Source organism: Aquarana catesbeiana, linkage group LG04 (genome assembly GCF_042186555.1).
Source record: "Aquarana catesbeiana isolate 2022-GZ linkage group LG04, ASM4218655v1, whole genome shotgun sequence".
Classification (NCBI taxonomy): Eukaryota; Metazoa; Chordata; class Amphibia; order Anura; family Ranidae; genus Aquarana; species Aquarana catesbeiana.
Genome location: NC_133327.1, coordinates 129,355,526 through 129,371,887, shown reverse-complemented (window position 1 = coordinate 129,371,887; position 16,362 = coordinate 129,355,526).

The following is a 16,362-nucleotide window of genomic DNA, read 5'->3' as shown; positions in this document are numbered from 1 at the left end:
TAAGGGGGCAGGGTCACCGCCTATATAAGTCAGAGCAGAGCGCACAGAGAGCATTCTAGCCCCAGAGAGCGTCGTGTCAACATCAGGAGAAGAGGGCAGAAGGCAGAAGGCAGAAGATTGAAGACCAGGCTCCTCCGCTTTAGCAAAAGAGCGGCAAAAGAGCAGAAGAGAGCGGAGGAGCCCGGCAGAAGATCCGGAGAGCGTGGAGAAGAACCGGAGAGACCCCCGAAGTCGGAAGAAGACCCCCGGAGCTGTCTAATAAAATGCTTTAAAAATCTGTGTAGTGTTTTTTTTTAAATTGACACTTTTTTCCTAGGTGAATGGGTAGGGGTACGCTGTACCCCATACTCATTCACATAGGGTGGGGGGCCGGGATCTGGGGGCTCCCTTATTAAAGGGGGCTCCCGGATTCCGATAAGCCCCCCGCCCGCAGACCCCGACAACCAACGGCCAGGGTTGTCGGGAAGAGGCCCTTGTCCTCATCGACATGGGGACAAGGTGCTTTGGGGTGGGGGGCCGCAGCGCGCCCCCCTCCCCCAAGGCAACAACCCCCCATGTTGAGGGCATGCGGCCTGGTACGGTTCAGGAGGGGGGGGGCGCTCGCTCGTCCCCACCCCCATTCCTGTCCGGCCGGGCTGCGTGCTCGGATAAGGGTCTGGTTTGGATTGGGGGACCCCCCACGCCGCTTTTTCGGCGTAGGGGGTTCCCCTCAAGTTCCATACCAGACCCAAGGGCCTGGTATGCTCTTGGAGGGGGAACCCATGCCGGATTTTTATCTAAAATTTGGCGCGGAGTTCCCCCTCAAGATGATCTGAGCACAAGTCGCGTGCCGAAGTCGGATCATGCGAGACGGCAATCCGACTTTGATCCGACTTCAATGATAGTCAATAGGCTGAAGTAGGATCAAAGTCGGACCAAAGTAGTACAGGGAGCATTTCTAAATTCGGAACGACTTGTGTCGGACCAGTTAGGACGGCTCCCATAGGGAAACATTAAATTTCACACGTCATGCGACATGAGCTCCCAATGTCGGAGCGTTTGTCGGACCAGTGTGAACCCAGCCTTAGGGTTTACACTGCACGGGTACATATGCTTAGAAAACTGTTGCTTTGTTTATGTGGCTGCAAATGGACTTTGATCTTTGGCCTGTAGTTGGAGATTTGATGCACATAGCCAAGGCTAACACAGTTGCAAATACTATTATGTGTTCCAGCCCATCAGGTGCAATCACTTTAGACATACATGAAGAGACAGATTGAAAGATACTGGTGGGCGTGTACTTCTATTGGGTGTGTCAGTGTGCTAACAATACCTCTCTTATATTAAGGCCTGCAGTAGGGGGTTCGTTTGGCCTGAGAAAGTCAGTTTTTTTGTTGTGAGGGAGAAGGAATGATATTGGGAGATTTGATAAAATTCTTGTGCATTTTTTCAATCAAAAGTGGGTTTATGTGGCCATGCTGTCAATGTTGTGTGTGTATTGTTCCTGTCTGATCATGCAAACATCGTTTGGAAGCATCTGCTGACCTACTATTTTTGATCTCGTTTAATCGTGTACACCGAAATGCAGCTTCCAGCAGAACATGGTCATCAATGTATGTATGTATGTGTGGATTGTGGGCTGGTGGTGGGTGTTTTGAATAAGTCTTTTGCAATATTATGTTGGAATGCTTTGTAAGAATGACTGTTAAGTATGTTTCTATAATCTTGCAGATAATGTGATGTGTTGCCCGCTATACACTGAAATTAAAGCTGTGTCCACTCTAAGGTTTTGTCTAATTTTAGATTGTAAGCTCCTATGAGCAGGGCCCTTAAAATTCCATTGCTAAATGTAGCACCATATATCCTGTCCAAATTTTTTTGAAGCTAGTAAATGTAAATTTATTTTTTTTCTGCTGGTAAAATAAAAGTACATTGAGCTTTGTGTGTGTGTTTTTTCCTTCTACTTTTCTTTCTCTTTAGTTTTTGTGGGTGGTGGTTTTGGGAAAGTGCAATATCTCTTTTATATTTTATTTCAATATGTATTTGTGCACCAAAAAACTAATCTCTTTGCCCTGGTTCACATGCTACTTTGAAATTGCGTTACTTCACTTGAAGTAGCACGATTTCAAAGTAGCAAGGTCAGAGTGATTTCTGGTGGCTTCATACACAAATGTCTATTGAAGTCGCACCTGAAATCGGCAAAAGTAGTGCAGGAACTACTTTAGCAAATTGATGCGGTGCCACAAAAAATGTTGCATCGATTGGAACAGTGCCATTGCCAATAGTCATGCGATTTGATCTCTCAAATCGCGTGACCAATCGCTCCAATGTAAACCTAGGCTTCTGCACAACTGCAAGTTATATATAAAGATTCCACCGTTATCATTAACAGCTGTGGAGAATTGCAGGTAATGAATTCAGCTGGTGGATAGGCAGTGTTTGAATGTGTCAGCTCTGGTTCACATTGGTGTGACATGTCAAATCTGTGGCAATTGCACTGTTCTAATTGGTATTGATATTGGTGCAGAAACCTGCACCGATGTCTCTGATGTTGCCCCTACAGTCGGGACTGACATGTAGGAATGAAATTATGTGAGTTCAGCTGAACGCTTTCCTCCTGCTGTCAGTGTGAACCAGGGCTCAAACTGGGCCTTTTGCCTTTGTAATTCACCTGCTGCTAACCCAGGGACACCATTTCTTATCAAACTCCCTTAAGTTTACCTTCAAATATATGTAGAAATACAGATTTGCATATCTGAAAATAAAAAATACTAATCATGGTTGAGATCAAATATTCGCAGCTGCAATCAAAAGCGTGGTTTCACTTTCTGACCTGGAAATTAGTCATTGTATGCACCCGGAAGTTCCTGTGCTGGTCAGGATCTCCATCTAGGTGGACATGGCAAGGTCTCTTTAGGAGAGATGAGGTGCTGCTCATTGGCCGGGTAAGTGTAGGATATGTACTTGTACTTAATCAATGCGGGGGTGGATGTGGTAGTTAGATTTGGGGTGGGGGGGTTCATTGATTTGTTTGGCATCACCACACATTTGCTTCTGTCCCATGTGCACACATCACTTCCTGCATTTCTTCTGCTGATGTAAATCAGTAAGGACTATGCAAGTATAAATGAGAGCTCCTTTTATTAAAATATATATGACTTGTTTCACAGCTGGGTGAATTTTCCAGCAAATTTGGACCTCTGAGTTGCATGACAAGTTGTACCCCATGATTCTCAATGACAACCATTCATATCTGTGCTACTTTAAGTCGCACCAACTTCAAAGTAGTCCCTGTACTACTTTGGTGTGACTTGAGGTATATCGGGTACAATATTACACAGGCATTCCCAGAAGTTGGGGCCAAGTTGCAGCGGCAAAGTGGCAGCAAAATAGTGTGACTTTCAGGTCGCAGCAGTGTGAATGAGATTCAAGGATAACACCTTTGAATTTAGCCCTATTGTCACTTGTGCATCCTGAAGGTGTAGCAAATTCGTCCCTGCACTACCTTGGTTTGACTTTGATGCAATTTGAGGTCCATACACCACAAGATTACACAGACATTGCTTCAAGTCATGAAAAAGCTGTGCAATTTTAAGGTCGCACAAGTGCAAATGGGGTCTTATTCAAAGGTGTTATCAATTAATCGCATTAGGTTACTTTCACACTTGGGTGACTTTTCATGGAGCTTTGGACCTCCGAGTCACATGAAAAGTTGTCCCCCTTGATTTCCATGCATATTTATTAGAGCTGCATGATTTATCGTCATCGTGATTTTTTTCCCCTTTACGATCTTGAAAAAAAGAGTTTCACGATTCTTGCTATGCAAAGAACTCTCTCTGCTCTTCTGAAGCCACAGTCGAAAAACCAGGAAGTCTGCCAAGAAATAGAACATTCTTTATCAGTTTTACTAGAAACCTTGTAACAATTTGTCAATTAAATAGAATTCTGTGTAAGTGAGGAAAGTTTAACTACTTAAACACTAAACATTTTTCTGACATTTGTTGGTTTCAGGTTAAAATCATTTTTTTTTGCTAGAAAATTACTTAAAACCCCCCAACATTATATATATTTTTTTAGTAGAGACCCTAGAGAATAAAATGGTGGTTGTTACAATATTTTATGTCACACTGTATTTGTGCCTTTCAAATGCAATTTTTTTTTGGAAAAAAGTACTTTAATGAATTAAAAAAAAAAGAAAAAGAAAAGTTAGCCCAATTTTTTGTGGGATAATGTGAAAGATTTTACGTCGCGAGAATCATGATCTTTTTATTCTAAGCAAAAAAATTGTGATTCTCATTTTGGCCAGAACTGTGCAGCTCTAATATCTATGCAACTTCACCCATGTTCACATAGGTCTGAATTGACATGTCAAATTGTAGGCCAAATCGGCGCCTATTGATGGCAATGGAACTGTCCGAATTGGTGCGACGCCACAACGATTCCCAAAAGTAGTTCCTGCACTACTTTGGGCGACTTCAGGGGGCGATTTCTTACCTCCCAACTTTTTGAGATGGGTATAAGGGACACCTATTAGCAAAAGTAGGTAGGCAGAGGACACCTTCTTAAAGGAGAACAGTTGCGTCCTATGTGATTTCACTAGACATCTGTGCAGGAAAGTGCACTGATGTCTCTGAAATCGCTGACAAAGTCGGGCTGAGTCACACTTGTGCGACTTTGGACATCAGAGTCGTATGACAAGTCATACCCCATGATTTTTAATGTGTACCATTCATATCTGTGCGACTTCAAGTAACACTGACTTCAACGTAGTCCCTGTACTACTTTGGTCTGACTTTGATGCGAGTTGAGGTCCATAGACCTCAAGTTCACACAGGCATTCCCTGGAATTGCGGCAAAATTGCTGATGCAAAATTATGGGAAAGTTGCGTGTCTTTCCCTGCGACTCCTGTGTCCATAGACCTCAAGATTACACAGGCATTGCTTAAAGTCGCATTAAAATCTCGCAACTTTCAGCTTGCACAAGTGTGAAAGGTGCCTAAGTCACTGTGCTGAGTACTATTTTATACCTAGAATATAAAGTAGTCCCGCCATCAAACACTAGTAAACATATGTTCTCAATATAATTGTGCTCAAATGGCTGAAAATCACACAGATGGTATCACCTACTGAAAGCTTGCATTGTACTCAGCAGCATATGCTGAAAAGAGGCAAATGCCTATTAGCCAATGCCACATCGGCACGAGCATGGTTGTTACTATAATATTAAAATGCAAAAAATACTGAAATGCAAAACATTATTGTATTGAATCAAACATTAGTAAATGTATTTTCTCTGTAGGTAAGTGCTCAGCTCTGTAGCATAGCGGTATACCCTGCTGCCCCCAAAAGTTCAAACCATGAATTCAAATCCCACTGACAGCATCACCTCCTAGAAGTGTGCATTGTACTCAGAAGCATAATTAGCCAAAGCACATCAGCTTGCTTTATTCCATATTTTAACTCTTCAAATGCATGCAATGGTATGTACTTATTCAATAATATGGTATGGAATTCCAAAATTCAAGGAAAAAAATGTCGTAGGGTCCCCTTCGGTATGGACTTTAAGGGGAACCCCACACCAAAATGTAAAATAAATTTGATGTGGGGCCCCCAAAATCCATACCAGACCCTTATCCAAGCATGAAGCCTGGAGGTCAGGATAGGGGGGGACGAGTGAGCACCCTCCCCTTCTGAACCTTACCAGGCCACATGCCCCAAAGCACCTTTTCCCCATGTTGATGGGGACAAGAGCCTCTTCCCGACAACACTGGTCGGTGGTTGTCAGTCTGCAGGCAGGGGGTTTATCAGAATCTGGAAGCCCCCTTTAACAAGGGGGCTCCCAGATCCTGCCCCCTATGTGAATAGGTATGGGGTACATTTTACCCCTACCCATTCACCAAAAAAAGCAGTGAAATGTAAAAAAATTAATAGCCGGTTTTTGACAAGTCCTTTATTGTAGAATAGCTCCGAGCTGTCTTCTTCCCTGAGCCATCTTCTCCAGACGCTGTCTCTCCCTCCTCCATCTTCTTCCCGAGCTGTATTCTCCCAGAGCCGTCTCTCCTGCCGCCGCCATCTGCTGTGTTCTTCCACACCGCTGGTTACCCGCTAATAAAAAAAAGCTGCTCTTCTTCCATGGTGGTCTTCCTCCGCTGTGTTGTCACCCGCTGTGTGGCATCTCTTACATAGCCACGGAGCGGACTCTCCAGGTGACATTATCGGATGGCCACAGAAGACCGCCACAAGAAGAGCGGCTTTTTTTTTATTAGTGGGTAACCGGCTGCGCTGAAGAACACATCAGCAGGAGAAGATGGTGGCAGCAGGAGAGACAGCTCGGGCAGAAGAAACATCAAACACTAGTGAATGTATTTTCTATGTATTTTCTATGTATTTTCTATGTATGACTGTGCTACACCCAATAGGCTAGCGGTCAGCACTTCTACCTTGAAGAACTCATGGGTTCAAATCCCACAGAGAAATACTAAAAGATTGAATTGGTGAAAAAAAAGCAAATGACTATTAGCCAATTAGCCAAAGCAGCATATGCTGAAAATAGGTGAATGCCAATTAGCCAATGCACTTTAAATTTGGCTGATTCTATTATATTAACTCTTCAAATGCATGCAATGATATGTAAGTATTCAATACTATTATGGTGTGAAATTCCAAACACCACACACTAACTAATGGGCAGATTACATTTTTTTGTTTGTTCATTTTAATTTGCTTGTGCACTGAAAAAATAAACACAGCTGGGGGATGGTAGGTTGGCTGGTATTTGAACTTGTACCATGAGTGCTGTGGAGACATCTGAGCAGACTACTAAGCCATTGTGCTAAGTATGAGACCTGCATAATAGTGTAGTATGATTAAAGAATGAATATAAATAATTACCGCTTTATAGTCACCTAAATTAAAAAATAAAAAACAACATACAACAAATAGGTAACCTAAATGTTTAATACATGTAACTTTACAGAATAGCAGACATTACTATGTAATGATCATTCATAACTGCATTAGTTAGCAAAAGAAGGAAAAAACTAGGAATACTAATTGCAACATCCATCAATAGATGCACAGGAGGTAGAGCACATCTCACATAAAAATGTTTCTTTCACATACATGGATCATGATTACAGTGCAGTACTATATAACAACTTGGTAGGAATTGGCATTTGCATATACGCGGAAGCGCTAATTAGCGCCAGCTTAGAATTTACTAACATGTGTTTCTCACCAATAACGCTAGTTTTTCATTCGCACATTCACCTGTTGAAATTTTATTTGGCTAAAATGGGAGCTATTATTTGCCATAGTGCCCAGTACTTCCTGGCGCTATAGTAAATGACCCCCATAGACTTTAACGGTGTTCGCGTGCTCCTACAAACTTTTTTCCTGTTCACATGTTCTGGTGCGAACCGAATGGGGGGGGTCTGCTCATCCCTACCTAGCAGTAAAAAGGGTCGCTGGTTCGTATTCCCAACCACACCACAAGACTACCTGCCTGGAGTTTGCATGTTCTCCCTGTGCCTGCGTGGGTTTCCTCCGGGTATTCTGGTTTCCTCCCACACTCCAAAGACATGCTGGTAGGTTAATTGGCTTCTGTCTAAATTGGCCCTAGTATATGAATGTGATTTAGGGACCTTAGATTGTAAGCTCCTTGAGGGTAGGGGCTCATATTAGTGTATAATGCATATGTAAAGCACTGCGTAAATTGACGGCACTATAGAAGTACCTTAAATAAAAATAAATAAGTCTTCACTAATATTATGGTGTGAATCACCAAAACACCATACACTAGTTAACAAGCAGTTTACATTTGATAAACTTTATTATATGGTATATAAACCATCAAACACTAGTAAAAGTATTTTGTATATATAATTGTGCTCAGCCCAATAGGCTAGCAGTTAGCACCTCTACCTTCAAAAATTCAGATATTGATAGACTCATGGGTTCAAATCCCACAGAAGGATCCTAAAAGATTACTATTGGTGGAGAAAAGGAGAATTACTCTTAGCCAATTAGCAAAAGCAGCATACAGTGAATGCCAAGTAGCCAATACACTTTAATGTGGTTGATATTATTGTATTAACTCTTCAAATGCTTGCAATGGTATGTAAGTATTCACTAATATTATGGTGTGAATCTCCAAACACCACACACTAGCTAACAAGCAGTTTACATTTGATAAACTTTATTATATAGTATATAACACATCAAACACTAGTAAAAGTATTTTGTATGTATAATTGTGCTCAGCCCAATAGGCTAGTGGTTAGCACCTCTACCTTTCAAACATTCAGGTATTGAAAGACTCATGGGTTCAAATCCCACAGAAAAATCCTAAAAGATTGTATTGGTGGGAAAAGGAGAATGCCAATTAGCCAAAGCAACACAAATATATGTGTATATATATTTACTGAAAATAGGTGATTGCCAAGTAGCCAATGCAGTTTAATGTGAAAGTTTTTATTGTATTAACTCTTTAAATGCATGCAATGGTATGTAAGTATTCAATTATATTATGATGTGACATTCCAAACACCACACACTAGCTAAAGGGCAGTTTACATTTCTTTGTTTGTTTATTTTAATTCACTTGTGCACTGAAAAAATAAACACAGCTGGTGGATGGTAGGTTGGCTGTTGTTTGAACTCATACCAGGAGTGGTGTGGAGATATCCAAGCAGACCACTAAGCCATTGTGCTAAGTACAAGACCTGCAGTGTAGTATTAGTATAGTATAGTATTATTAAAGAATGAACATAAATAATTACTGCTTTATAGTCAACTAAATTAATAAATAATAAATCAAAAACATGAAAAAAACAACATACAACAAATAGGTAACCTAAATGATTAATACATGTAACTTTACAGAATAGCAGACATTACTATGTAATAATCATGCAGAACTGCATTTCTTACCAAAAGAAGGAAAAAAAAACTAGGAATACTAATTGCAATATAAATCAATAGATGCACGGGAACTAGAGCACATCTCTGATAAAAAATGTTTCTTTCACATACATGGATCATGGCTACAGTACAGTGCTATATAACAACTTGATAAGAATTGGCATTTGTATATACGCGGAAGCGCTAATTAGCGGCAATTTAGAATTTACAAACGTTTGTTCTCCACTTATATCGCTGATTTTCATGCGCAAATTCGCCGTTTTGTTTCCATTTGGCTAAAATGGGCTCTATTATTTGCCATAGTGCCCAGTACTTCCTGGAGTTATAGTAAATGACCCCCACTATGTCTATACTTTGCAGGGGAGGGAGAATTTTTTTTTAGCAAGGGTTTACTTCCTCTTTAATCATCCAACACTGTATTCAAATGTATTCCCCCCCCCCCACACACACACACACCCTCCAGGGGCCTGGTGGTGACCCCCAGAGACAGGGAGGGCTAACATTCCCCCTCAGGGTGCAGGTTACTAGGCATGGTGGATGCAGTACAAGGTAGAAAGATGGGCGCCAGTCACTTTTATGCTTGAACAAAGAGAAGTTTATTTCTCACAACAGCAAAAATGTGGGAGAGAGGGGTAGGGCACATGGACACCCTTAGGGCTCATTTAAACTTGCTTCGGCTTCCCGTGATGATTTGGGGAGCCATGTCATCTGCTGGTGTTGGTCCACGGTGTTTTATCGAATCCAAGGTCAGCGCAGCCCTCTACCTGGAAATTCTGGAGTACTTCATGCTTCCCTCTGCAGACCAGCTTTATGGAGATGCTGATTTCATTTTCCAGCAGGACTTGGCACCTGCCCACACTGCCAAAAGTACCAATACCTGGTTTAATGATTATGGTATCGCTGTGCTTGATTGACCTGCAAACTCGTCTGACCTAAACCCCATAGAGAATCTGTGGGGTATTGTCAAGAGGAAATACTTACTGAAATAAATTAAAGCGGAGTTCCACCCATTATCTGAACTTTCTCTGTATTCCATCTCCTTAGCTCATCCTTTTCACAATGTCATTTATTTTTTTTATTTTTACTGCTTAGAAATACATTTTTTCTTTTATTTCTTCTTGACTTCCGCCCGTCCCCGCCTAGGCGATTACGGGGCTTGACAGAACTTGCTACAACAGGCCAACGCCAACATTGCTATAGCAACGTGTCAGTAAGAAGGACGGCCTCACTGAGGCATTACTGCGCATGCACAGAAGTCCAGGAAATTAACACAGGAGGGCTTCAGATGCCCACAGCTAAAATGGAACCTGCCTGTTTCCGAGATCTGTGAGTAACAAACTATTTTTCAAGAAAGTAAAAGCGCAATAAATATGACATGTTAGCAAAATAAATTTTTTGACAATTACAGAGCAGTCTTTAAAAAAAAAATGTTGGGGGACTGGAACTCCGCTTTAAATTTTTGATAATATTCCAATTTTATGAGATGCACCTGTATAAATAGATATAATATATATACATATACATATACACACACATACATACGTACACATAGTTCAGTGAATACAACTTATGATATAGTTTAATATACTGTTTTTTTTTTCAAGCCAGCAGGTGGAGCACTCGACACCTTTTCACATCTATATCTATAAACAGCTTGTGGACCTTTCTTTACAGGTTACGGTATATAGCTGTAACTTCCACATATAGAAGTGAATGACTCATCCCTTCTATAGGATGAGGGATCCCTTTCAATGAGACGAAGGGATCTCCAAAGTAGTGTTTGCAAAACTATCTCTTTAGCAGACCCCAAGTGATCCAAGAATCCACTGTCATGTACTAAATGCTCATTTGTAAAACAAAGAGTGAACATATTTGTTTAAAAGTTTGGACCAGAACACAGACTTACCAAGCCCACGTGAATGTGTACTGGACATGCCATCCTAATAAATCCTATTATTTAACACTACAGTATAGACCTGGTCATAGATAATAAAGGAGCATTGATCTCAAGTCTATTGTTCTAGCAAAAGTTTCAGTTGACCTCAAGGAGAACAAGAAGTAATCAGGCGTGAAAACCTGTGCGCAGAAGATTTCTGCGCACACACTTTCCTCTATATAGGTAAACTTTTTTATAGCTAAACTGGCAGAGTGTCATACCTGGTGGTGTCAGGTTGTGCCTCCTTGTATGGCCACCCAGGTTTGCTTAGGATTAGGGCCGAAAACAACTAATTGATTAATCGACAACTAATCAATTATGAAAAGAGTTGTCAACTATTTTCATAATCGATTAGTTGGCCTGCATACAGAATGCATTATTTGTTTTCATATCAGGAAATACAGTGAAGTGCACATACAGCTCAGTACACCGTCCATACATGTCAGAAGACAGTGCAGCACACATACAGCTCAGTACACCATCCATACATGTCAGAAGACAGTGCAGCACACATACAGCTCAGTACACCGTCCATACATGTGAGAAGACACAGTGCAGCACACATACAGCTCAGTACACCGTCCATACATGTCAGAAGACACAGTGCAGCACACATACATGTCAGCAAGTGCTTGAGAACTTGTGAATGTGAATGTGTGAGGAGAAATGCATCATGGGACATGTAGTCCTGGCAGGAACCGAGTGGTTCTAAAGGCAGAAGTTTTTTTTTTACCTTGCTATAGGGAAGTGATGGCGAACCTTGGCACCCCAGATGTTTTGGAACTACATTTCCCATGATGCTCAGCTACACTGCAGAGTGCATGAGCATCATGGGAAATGTAGTCCCAAAACATCTGGGGTGCCAAGGTTCGCCATTCACTGCTATAGGGGCACTCTATACTATACTTTCAGATTGCTATTGGGACACGCTGAATGCAGGAGGAGCCAGAAGTGTTAGTGGGGGACCCCAGAAGAGGAGAATCAGGACTGCTCTGTGCAAAAACCATTACACAGAGCCGGTAAGTATAACATATTTGTTGTTTAAAAAAAAAAAAATCACTTTGTTTGCACACTGGACGTTTTTACAGATGCCGTTTTTGGCTTCAGATGTTTTTTTCAATAGTAAATAAACACCCCATCATGTTATCCTATGTGTCCATGCACACATAGGCTGTTATCAGCAGTTTTTGGCTGTAAAAACGCTCTAACGTCAAAAAACTCATATGCACTCAAAAATGCGGCTCACCAGCGTTTAACGTTTTTGATCCATTGGGGAAAAAAATGCTAGCGCGGAAAAATGCTAAAAAACTCTATTGCAAAGACATTGAAAAACTCACTGCAAAGCTACTGGCATTTTTATAACGTTATTTTAATGTCCAGTGTGCATGAGGCAAGACTCTGTACAGGGAAGATCAGCATCCGAACCCAGAGAAGGTGGAGGCTGATAGACTGGAGGTAATATAAGGCATTACAATTACATTTAATGTAAAATTTTACCAGTATTGTGCATTATATTTAAAATAATCATATCCATGAAAAAGAAGTCTCAGCTTTTAGTACTACTTTAATATAAAAGATTTATATCTCCCTTCCACATTTCTTGTCGGACTCCTAGTTAAACTACCCATATATCCTACTTCTGGGTGTTATAGATATGATATAAGTAATATATATTATTACTTTTACTGCTTCACGGTGTAAATTAACCCCCTTATAGTGTGTGTGTATATATATATATATATATATATATATATATATATATATACATACATACATACACACACACACAATTGGGGGTTATATATATATATATATATATATATATTTGCAATAGTTTTGAAAGGGGACAGAGCAGTATTAGATAAAGAAGTGAAGGTCCGCTTTATGTTTGTACGTAGAAGATGAGGTCAACTCCATATTTATTCTAATTATATGGCTAAACTTTTCTTAACTTCACTTACTCATGTTGAATTTTGTGGGAATTTCAGAGACTTGGTTCAACAGCTCTCATGATTGGCTGGCAACCATTCAAGGGTATACCCTTTATCGCAGGGATAGAGAGGGTAAAGAAGGGGGAGGGGTATGCCTATATATCAAGAATAATGTACAAGTGAATGTGAGAGATGACATCACTGAGGGGGCTAGGGAGGAGGTGGAATCCTTATTGGTAGAGCTCCAAAGGGATGAAGCTAATGGGAAAATAATACTGGGAGTATGCTATAGGCCCCATAACCTGTGAGAGGAAGGGGAGACGGATCTCCTATCACAATTTGGATTAGCAGCAAGGATGGCAAGTGTTATCATAATGGGGGATTTTAATTATCCAGACATATACTGGGCGGAGGGAACCACATTCGTCTAATGCCCCGTACACACAGTCGGACATTGATCGGACATTCCGACAACAAAATCCATGGATTTTTTCCGACAGATGTTGGCTCAAACTTGTCTTGCATACACACGGTCACACAAAGTTGTCGGAAAATCCGATCTTTCTGAACGCGGTGACATAAAACACGTACGTTGGGACTATAAACGGGGCAGTAGCCAATAGCTTTCATCTTTTAATTTATTCTGAGCATGCGTGGCACTTTGTGCATCGGATTTGTGTACACACGATCAGAATTTCCGACAACGGGTGCAATTAGTGTAAGGGTGCAATTAGGGCGGCTAAAATAGAACACGAAGACACATAGCGGAGGAGAGCAAAAAAAATCCCAAGAAATTGTTTAAGTATGTAAACAGTAAAAAAGGGAGCACAGACCATATTGGCTCCATAAAGAATGAAGAAGGACATTTAGTTACAAAGGATGGGGAGATGGTGAAGGTATTGAATTTACTCTTCTCCTCCATCTTAACAAGGAAATTGGGGGGCTTCAGTAACCAAAACTGCAGTGTTTATCCTCATGACACGTCACAGGAAGCACCTCCATGTTTAACAGAGGACAGAATTAAAATTAGACTTGGGAAACTTAACATTAATAAATGACCGGGACCAGATGGCTTGCACCTGAGGGTACTTAGGGAAGTAATTGCCAGACCATTGTGCCTAATTTTTACTGACAGTCTACTAACTGGAACTGTACCAGCTGATTGGAGAAAAGCCAATGTAGCACCAATATTTAAAATACATCCCTGGGAATTACAGACCAGTTAGCCTAACATCAATAGTATGCAAGCTCTTGGGGGGATGATAAGGGACTATATACAAGATTTTAGTAATGAAAACGGTATCATTAGCAGTAATCAGCATGGATTCATGAAGAATCGTTTTTGCCAAACCAATCTATTAACCTTCTATGAGGAGGTGAGTTGCCATCTAGATAAAGGAAGGCCTGTAGATGTGGTGTATCTGGATTTTGCAAAAGCATTTGACACAGTTCCTCATAAACGTTTACTGTACAAAATAAGGTCCATTGGCATGGACCATAGGGTGAGTACATGGATTTAAAACTGGCGGGTACAGAGGGTGGTGATAAATGGGGAATACTCGAAATGGTCAGGGGTGGGTAGTGGGGTCCTCCAGGGTTCTGTGCTGGGACCAATCCTATTTAATTTGTTCATAAACAACCTGGAGGATGGGGTAAACAGTTCAATCTCTGTATTTGCGGACAACACTAAGTTAAGCAGGGCAATAACTTCTCCACAGGATGTGAAAACCTTGCAAAAAGATCTGAACAAATTATTGGGGTAGGCAACTACATGGCAAGTGATGTTTAATGTAGAAAAATGTAAAATAATGCATTTGGGTGGCAAAAATATGAATGCAATCTACTCACTGGGGGGAGAACCTCTGGGGGAATCTAGGATGGAAAAGGACCTGGGGGTCCTAGATGATAGGCTCAGCAATGGCATGCAATGCCAAGCTGCTGCTAACAAAGCAAACAGAATATTGGCATGCATTAAAAAGGGGATTAACTCCAGGAGATAAAACGATAATTCTCCCGCTCTACAAGACTCTGGTCCGGCCGCACCTGGAGTATCCTGTCCAGTTCTGGGCACCTGTCCTCAGGAAGGATGTACTGAAAATGGAGCAAGTACAAAGAAGGGCAACAAAGTTAATAAAGGGTCTGGAGGATATTAGTTATGAGGAAAGGTTGCGAGCACTGAACTTATTCTCTCTGGAGAAGAGACGCTTGAGAGGGGATATGATTTCAATTTACAATATCCGTACCCCATAATAGGGATAAAACTTTTCTGCAGAAGGGAGTTTAATAAGACACGCGGCCACTCATTAAAATTAGAAGAAAAGAGGTTTAACCTTAAACTACGTAGAGGGTTCTTTACTGTAAGAGCGGCAAGGATGTGGAATTCCCTTCCACAGGCAGTGGTCTCAGCGGGGAGCATCGTTAGTTTCAAAATACTATTAGATAAGCACCTGAACGACCACAACATACAGGGATATACAATGTAATACTGACATATAATCACACACATAGGTTGGACTTGATGGATTTGTGTATTTTTTCAACCTCACCTACTATGTAACTACGTTTACTTTCACTGTGGCCAGCAAGCAGGAATTTACAGGTGTGTGAGTGGAACAAGTACAGGACTAATGCCCCGTACACACGGTCGGACTTTGTTCGGACATTCCGACAACAAAATCCTAGGATTTTTTCTGACGGATGTTGGTTCAAACTTGTCTTGCATACACACGGTCACACAAAGTTGTCGGAAAATCCGATCGTTCTGAACGTGGTGACGTAAAACACGTACGTCGGGACTATAAACGGGGCAGTGGCCAATAGCTTTCATCTCTTTATTTATTCTGAGCATGCGCGGCACTTTGTCCATCGGATTTGTGTACACACGATCGGAATTTCCGACAACGGATTTTGTTGTCAGAAAATTTTATATCCTGCTCTTAAACTTTGTGTTGGAAAATCCGATGGAAAATGTGTGATGGAGCCTACACACGGTCGGAATTTCCGACAACAAGGTCCTATCACACATTTTCCGTCGGAAAATCCGACCGTGTGTACGGGGCATTAGGCTGGGTTCACGCCGCAGCATGCTCCGGCTAGCAGCAGAAGTCTGGTGCGTCCCCATTCAGCATTTCCGGTCCGATTTCAGCCCGAATTTTGGGATGAATTCAGACCTGAAATGGACCAAAAGGAAGGCACACAGGACTCCTGTGCAATTCGCATCGGCTCCATAGAGAGCCAGTCACAATATCCTGCTTTGCGAATTGGATGTTCAGAAAGAGAAGGAGAATTTCCTAGGTGGAGACAGACAGAGGATCTAAACCTTATATTCTGTGGGTGTGTATTCTTTCTAAGGTCTCTTGCACATGGCATAACATTTTACTATTGTTTATACACGGAATCTTGATGATGGGGACTGGCAGTCCCTATCTAGTTGTGCTCTGTATAGCCCTCACTATGCACACCTAAAATTCATCCTCTTCTAACTTGCAGTGTTCAGTTTATGCCTGTATGCTCATAGGTAGCGTGTATACATGGAATTACTGCACTTAGATTTCACTGCTTAACTGTGTCCAGGGTTGTTGATGAGCTTTAAAC